We start from the raw sequence: 8,730 nt of genomic DNA, 5'->3' as shown, positions 1-8,730 counted from the left end.
CTGAAAGCAGAACAGGAACTATTTCATTACTCCCTCTAGCCTAGGTCAGGTGCTGTGAGTGGTCAGCTATCCAGATATTCAGCATGCCAAGGAAAGTAGGGCTTATTCCTTGGACAGCCAACTTCAGGGCAAGGAGACTTGTGCCCTTTGGCTTTGAGCTGCTGTTCCTGAGGCTGGTAGGCACCTTCCTTCTTAGGTTGATGCTGGGTACCCAGAGTCACAGGCAACCTCTCAGCATCAGTCATTTTGTTCTGATAAAGCTAAACTGGAATGTCACTTTGATTTGTTAGTTAATCAGCATTTCTCTCTTTTTTTTTTTTTTTGGAACTTCTTTGAGCTTTGGCTCATACTGACTTGTAGAAACTGCTTACTCACTCATTTGTCTCTTAGATTTCTTCCAGTCAGGAGCATAATGAATATCAGCCAGTGCCATTGTGACAGCATTGCAAATATCTCCAAATTGCCAAACTGCTATAGATTAGGATTTCATGGTGGAAACCAGAATCTGATGAGAATAGCACTCTAACTGTGGGAATGGCTGGTCATTGGAATGATTTATCTGTTGATTGGAGTGGATACCCTGTAAATCAGATATATTAAAATCAAAGGCACAGAGATTTTTTTAAGGATTTTTGAAGCATGTTTCAGCTTCATCAAAAACTGTTACAGAGGAGAGAGATGGTAGGAATCAGATTACATATAATATATTTATTTATATATTTATTTTTTCTTAAAACTATATAAATTCTACCTCTTAGACTAGAAGTGTTTTTCTGAATTGTTTACCAGTTTACATTTGTATCATCTTTTTTTACATAATAATAATAATAATAATAATAATAATAATAATAATAATAATAATAATAACAATAACAATAATAATAATATTATAATAAATAAAGAAAAGTTTTTGGCTTTTGTTTCTGGAGGGCAGAAAAAATCCACACTTCAAGTCACAGTCAGCATTCCCTCTTTTTTCATCTCCTTTTGGTCACCACAGAGGACAGACATATACCCCTGCTGTTCCCTAGGCACGTGCTGAGCTTGGAAATTCCACATCTCATAGCTGTCTCTAGAGGGAAATCTCATATTCCAAAGTCTGCAGTGGAAAGGACTGGATTTTTACTGTGTTGGGTATTTTTAATATCTAGCTGGATTGGTAGAAAGGGTAGCAAAGCAAACAAGATTAGTATGAACCTCGAGGTGGAAATAACTCATCCAGCAGACCGAACATCTTTGCTGTTGGAGTTTTCTTCCTCTTCAGGCCTGTTTCTGTTGAAGCCAAAGATGCTCAAATCCAAGTGCTCAGACAATTTTACAAATGAATCTATGGCTCATTCTGTGATGCACTGAAGGAAATGCTAGTTCCTGTTCAATTCCTAGGAAAAAGTACACACTGCCTCACATTGCCTGCCGTCACAATTGGTTGTCACCCTTACCTTTGATCTCTCCCAACCCACTCAACTCCTGCTGTTCTGTGGAAAGCTTTGCTTTCATACTGAAAAGTGATCTGTGTAAGTGTTTACTTGAACAAGATGCTGCTGTTGTACTTGTTCTGTGTCCCTCATACTGTTATAAATAAGTCCTTTTCTGTTAATTCTGTGATTCCACAGATCAGCTCTTTGCCTTCCAGAGCAAGGCAGCTCCTGGAAGGCAGCACACAGCATGGCAAACACCACCTTGATGAATTGGTTTGATTGTAGCTCAAGCAAAGTTCTTATCAGGCTTCCATAAAGAATTGTGGTTTTCACTGGTTACCATCACTTGATTGCTCTAATTGAGATTATAGCCCTAAAACTTTACTGTTTCAACCAAGTTTTCCTGCTCAGAAATCAAGATGTAATCACCACGTTCAGCGCTAAAGAACGTGTTGACTTCCTTATCCTTTTAGGCCAGGAGACTAATCACAGGATGAGTCAGCTGAAAGTTCCAGTGGCAAGGAATGCTTTTTTCACATGAATAAGAAATGAGGAAGTGTATGTGTTCATGCACGTTTTCAAGCAGGTGGTTTCCAGCAGCCTCGGTCTCTAACCAGCTGTTTTCTCTGTTCCCTTCTCGCGGCTTCGGCAGCAAACATGTTATTCGGAAGATTAAGATTTTGATGAGGGAAAATGGAAAGTCCCCAAACCATTATTTTCCTGCAGCCTGCATGGCTGGCTGGGAACCATAAGATGTGCCTACTCGACAGCTTAGTGGGAAGAGGTAGAGCCAGCCAATTTATTTTCCTCTGACAGCTGAAAACCTCCAGTTTCTCTCCCTTTCCTGACTCCTTTGTCTCTACTTCTGATTGCACAGGTCACTGCAAACTAGTTCCAACAAGCTGCAAACAGCTGTGCTGTTAATTACTTTATTGGCCATAAAAGATCCCAACAGGTAACAATTTTTGCTTGATTTCCCATCTCCTCATGTTCCTCCTTAGCTCTGCAGTGGGAATCAGCAACTTTCCCAATGCAAGAGGTGGATGCTTAAAATAATAGTGGATGTCATTGCAAAAGAATATTTGAAGGGAAACAAAGTGCACTGTTCTCAGACATGCTTTGGTACTTCTTTTTGAATTACAGCCTGCAGGAAGGCATTGCTTCATCTGTTGCCTCTGCAAAGCACCACAGTCACAGGGTGGGATCACTCTCCCCCTTGGAATTGTCTGGTTTGTGTTGATTATTTTCTTCTGTCCCCTTTTATAAAGCCACATTTTATAGGATTTTACGGTTATAAAATCAAATATTATAGGTTTGTTATAGGGAGAAATTAATGAATTATAGAAGATATATACGATATAAAAGCAGGTATAAACCGAGATTATTACTCTAAGGCATTCATTCATTTGAATGGTTCTCATAAAGTACAGTAATGTCAGAGATTGCACTAAAAACACCTTCATTTCGTGGTTAACCCAAACACCACCTTAATTTTCTCTCCAGTTCTAATATTTAGGTGAAAAATCTTGTTTTATTGAACAAATACATCTTTCCCAGTAAGGGTGGCTACCCTTTGGACTCCAGGTGGAAGATATACAGAAAACAGAAAACAACAAGGACTTAATTCTCCAATATTGTTCCTATGAATCCCCTACATTTATTAGTAAATAACTGAGACTATTTTTAAAGAAAATATCTTTCCAAACAAGAAAAAAAGGACCATTGAGGAACCCATCAGACCCTTCTAGTGTCTCCATGCCCTGCTGAAACAGAGTTAAAATTTTCCAGAAGTGATAAAAGGGAAATGAAATTATGTTTCCTGACAATGAGTGGGGTTTCTTAACAAGACTGTTTAAATTTAACTTTGATTGCACTGAGAAAGATGATGATAAAGCTTCCAGCATAATGCATTGGTAATAATTGCAGATAAAAGTACAGCAAAACATAAGAATAAATTGTCTGGTTGTTGTGGTCTGCCTGTTACTGGTGGCTTTTAATAATACATTAGAGTTAGATAAACATCTGTCATTTTGGGGCAGTCCAGTAGATCCTGCCTTAGGGCAGATGAATAAACTGGTTATTAGACTGAGGTCCCTCACAGCCCTAATTTTCTGTGATTGCTCACCATCCCAAAGAAAAGGTTTCTGCTCTTGTCACCCAGGCCATGAATGATCAAAGTCCTTGGTGCTGTCCTGGATGTCTGGAGCCTTGTTATGTGCCCAGACAAGGAGTGGGACAGTGGGCAGGTGAATATTCCCTCTGCCTTGCTGGTTGTACTGGCTGACAGTTTTACCCCAACAAAACCTCCCCAGTCCTGCCCACAGCAGTGCTGTGAGCCTGGGCTGTGGTGTGGAGGGAGCTGGGATGGCAGGAATTCTGTGGGACACCTGTAGAAGCAATTTCACAATGTTTGTTCTGTGGAAGACAGCCACAGACTTGGGAGAATACACCTGCAAGTGTTGCATCCTGCTGCAATGCTTATTTATCTGGCTGGCAACTCTGAAGTGTTCAGAGATTCAAGTTATGTTTTGAATTCATTTTCAGGGAGAAAGCCAGAAAGCCCAAGAAAATCTATTCCTTTCCTGTTTAAAAAACTCCATAGTCTGTGGAATGTAAAACCACTGGAAAGGAAAAAAAAATAAATCCTTTAAGCAAGTTACATTTTCATAGGATGTTATTTTTTCTTCTATTTTAAATTTACTGATTTTTTTTTATTTATTTATACATGCTGGATAGGCCTACCAAAAGATTCTTAAGCACATGAAATGTTTTACCTAATTTCTGAAATGAAAATGGATAGATGGCGTTAGCTGCTGATAAAGAACATCTCACTTAAGGTTAATTTATATTGTTTTTGTCATCCTAATAAAATGCTTGGCACGTGCTTTAAAGCTTGTACTGGAAGTCAAACTCAGTGTAAGTGTAGCAGTAATGGAAAATTATGTTACCTAAAACTTTACATGACAAAGTCTGCAGCTGGATGGACTCAAACTAGAAACTTTTTCATGAGATCCTTTTAAATGGAGCTTATTTGTGAAAGTGGAATCAAATGAAAATTCATCTTAAAAGTAGTGACTTTCTTTAGTCTTTAAAATAAAATTGTAAAGTCCAGGATGATTTGCCACACAAATAAACTAGATTAGCAAATATTGTATTGATTCCTTACATTTACATTTGCATTTACATTTACATGGGGCTATTCATCTGGAAAAACAGCATCCTGTACTGATTTACATCTTATTCTCTTTGCATATGTACCAAATTCCTAAAATAAATAGCAGACCAAATGCTTCTTACCACTGCAGAAAAGGATTAGAAAAGCAAAGAACTGCCAGGAAAAAAGTCATAGATACATGGATTTATCAATGGAAATGTTTCCTTAGGACTAACTGAGACCAGACAAAGTAGGTTTTGGAGAGCTGAAAGTTGCTAAATGACCTCTGTCCTGACGGGCTCCCAGGTAAATAAAACTTGTCTTAAAGCTTGTCTAGGAGTGATCACCCAAGGGTTATGAAAACCACAGGTACAGCTTCCAGTCCCAGTGGGCCTATTTTCAGGAACAGGAAGACTTCAGAGACAAAACATTCCTCAGCATTGGTTTTGGGTTTACTGTAAAAGAATGCTACCAGACTGTCAGAGAAAGGATATTAAGGTATGTTGGCTGATGTGTATTTCCTGCTGCTGTGGGTGAACCAACCACAACCACAACCTCTGTGCCGGCTTCTTTTTCTGCCTTACAGATGCAGTCTCTGAAACCAGACGTTTCTAGACTAGAAAAACGAGGAAATGGTTGATGTTTGAAGTCTCTCTCTGCTCTGCTTCCCTTTCACTTTGCCATGCTGGTAACTGCACACTTTGGAGAGAGCATGTGACCTGCCAAAGAAAGCAGGGAGTTATCTGGTATCAGTGCTGAGATAGCACCTCTAGGGGCATGAGGAGTGCAATCAACAAAAAAATCGGGATGGAGTGGATAAGCTTTCTCTCTTTAAACCTCATTTTACTACCTGCTTTAGCAAACACTGAACTTAAATACGAAATAACTCCTTGAAACTTTTGGCAGCAGAGCTGTCTAGGTAAGAAAGCTTTCCAGAGAGTGCAAATGAGATTCCAGGTGCAGTAAAACACAGGAGCTGGCAGCCTCTGGCCCTCAGAGGAGAATGACTTAAAATCAGTGCATGAGTCATGGAGACAGGCAGATACAAATACTCATGTTAGCTCTGAGAGAGATCAGCATTCCCATCAGGGCACCACCCTGCTACGTCTTGTACGCGTTCTCAGCTCAAAGCAGACAAAGAAGTCATTTGGGAAAAATGAACCTGAAGAATTACAAAACTTCAGTATAGGAAACTCAGCGTTACACTGTTAATTTACTGATTTACTTTCAAAGATACTGCTCCAAAGTTTGGCTTTAGCTTTAAATATGCTGTGTCTTTTTAAAAGCAGGAATTCTAAGTTAATGTAATTGCAATCTTGTGAAGGGTTGCACATCCTTTCCCAGACAGCTGAGTGTAGAAAGCCATTCAGGACAAGAATTTCTTGCTCTTTTTCTGTTGTTCTCTGAAAGGAAGTCTTTTGACTTCTCAGAGTGAAGCCCAATGTTCCTGCCAAGGTAGAGAGCAGAGAGAAGGAATGGTGGAAGCCTGATGGGAGTATTCTGTGAATTTGTCTCATTGTTTCTGCAATCTGCATGTACCTTTGACTTTGTGACCTTCCAAAAGTAGAAATTTCTACAATGCAGTATGAAGTTCTTCTTTTTTTGTGTTGCCAAGAGAAAGAAATTCCTTTTAGGCCTTATAGTAATGTTCATGCAGCTTTCCTGTTCACAGCTGTTGTTTAATAACAGATGGAATCAGCCATTTGCACTTGGCCAGTGGTGAACAGTGACTCATTCTACCTGGTTACCTGAGTTATGTGTCTGAACAGCTGAATTATACACTCAGGGAAGACAAACTGATGTAAAGTGCAACAGTAAAGCCCCAGGCAGGGGAAAAGAGTAAAGAAATTGCTAAAACAGAAGGAATTATTTCTCCAGAGTTTTAGTTCCCAGATTCTTTTGTCTGATTCTGGTTTCCAAACTTCTCAGAAGTTGTTCTGTTATTCCTGCTTGTGTCACATCACTTGTGCCTAGAGCTGGTCAAACAGGCTTTGACTGTCATCAGAAGCAGCCAGATGCTCCCACCTCTGCTCTGTTTGCAGCTTCCAAGGAGCACAGGGAAATGGTCCAGGCTAAAATCATAACCTTAACAGCAGTCCTGGCACATACCTTCTAGATTTATGGGAACCAGCACTTCATGAATGTGAGTAGCACTCAATATCTTTCCTTCCTTCACCACTTGGGACACATGACTACTTTTTCCTGTTTAATGGAAGGGACTCACACCAGCAGCTCCTCTGTCAGAGGTGTGGTGGCTACATTAGAGTAGCCACCATGGTGTCACCAGGGCTGTAGATTTACCTGGAAGAAGTGACTGTCTCGGGTCACTGAAATATCTATTTGCCATTTAACAGTTAATACATGGTATTCACTCTCACATGTATGGCTTGTGAGATATTGCAGCCCTGCTACATCAGATTAAGGATTCCATAAGGAATACTTTGGAGTTTATCCTCTGGGACTTGTTCTCAGCACTTTACAATTGCTTAGGTAAAACTGTACAAATAAATAATGAGTTACACATGGAACTTGAACTACGATCTTGTCTTGCTCTCTTCAATTTTCTCTTTTCTTTTTGTTTTTCACATTTCTAGAACCTACAGACAGAAAATGAGATCTCTTTCAAGAAAAGCAGAATGCTGCCTCTCTTTTCCAATTTCTCTGCTCTTCAGGGGAAATGACCTGACACTGCAATCAGTCAATACCTAACAAAAGTAAGGTGCAGTAACATGACAGCAATGGTTTCCTGTGCTGTGCAATTTGCTAATAAATCCATTGAGTACCAGGCAGATTATCTTAGATAGGCTGGCTTCCATGCCCACTCTTCCTGTATATCATATTTGCCCTAAAAATATTGTGCTGAGATTTATACAGCTGATCATGAGAAATGAGCTTGACTTTTGCAGGCTCAGTTATTGCTGATATTTCCCACTCCTCATCCTCCTTTATAAACTTTATTTCTTTAAGGGATCTTGTTCACTTTTCACACTCCTCAAAAAAAGTGTGTCTATTTCCTGAATGAAATAACCAGGGCTTACCTCCCTGGTAATGGCAAAATCAAATTAAACAAAAAGAAGCCTGACTTCTAGCTATTGTTTTAAAGGAGGCTTTCTCTGTACCACTGAATATGCTATTCATGAGAGGTAGTAGAGAAGTGGCAGTCAAAATCCACAGCATCCTTAAGAATCCTTGACTGCAGTTAAACTCCAGGAAAAGTTTCTCTTTGACTTCCTCTGAACCAATAATCTTCCATTCTCATCAATGTTCATTTGTCTTTGCTGAACTATCTGTAAAGAGAGGTGAATTTTCCAGACTTACCTCAGCCTGAGCCATGTAGAAGTTACTGTCTCTTTGAAATATGTTCTGACAGACATGAATTCTAATCAGGCAGAGATGATTTTTCATTCATTGAAGACTTGAACCAAAAAGCAAGAGGTGACAAAACTCAATCCTGCTAATCTTCTTTCCTCACTTTGCTAAACTTAATCAGCAATTGCTGGCACTGACCTTTCTTTCCTTGACATCAAGAAAAGGATGCTCCTACTGAATTAATCACTTCCAGCCTGATGAGGAGGCCTACACTTCGAGTCAAGTGTAGGATGCAGATAAGGACATGCATTCCCTCTAATGATCAAACACAGGTGACCTCCTTGACACCATTTGTGAGGTGGACAAAACCCAGCAACCAAAATGCTGAAGCAGAAATAAAGTGATTGTTACACTTGTGCAGATCTTTCCCTTCACCTCAAGGAAAGGGGAAAAAAACTTTGCAGATGGAAACAGAATGAAATTACATTCTGGATTATGTGACTTCATTTTGTCAGGCACTTTTTCAAGCCTAAATGGCACGTGGGCTTTTTGGCAAATTAGCTAATACAGGACTTGTCCCTGTTGTGTTTGATATGATGAATCCAGAAGAGCAATGTACACTAACGTGTCACACATTGGCCACACAAAGCCTTCCTGATCTGCAATGAGGAACTGCTGGTGATGGAAAAAACTCTTGTGATACAGTTTCAAGACATTCTTATATAAGCTTATAATCAGAATTAGTCTTACTTTCTGAGAAAGATATTTAGAACAACCTATAAAACCTGGAATTCTGACATACTCCTTTATTCATGAGATTCATTCTGAAGTAAGCATGAAGGTATCTCA

The sequence above is a fragment of the Cyanistes caeruleus genome, chromosome 4, assembly GCF_971803275.1.
Source record: "Cyanistes caeruleus chromosome 4, bCyaCae1.hap1.1, whole genome shotgun sequence".
Classification (NCBI taxonomy): Eukaryota; Metazoa; Chordata; class Aves; order Passeriformes; family Paridae; genus Cyanistes; species Cyanistes caeruleus.
The sequence above is the reverse complement of the archived record's forward strand: the minus strand, read 5'-3'. Positions refer to the sequence as shown.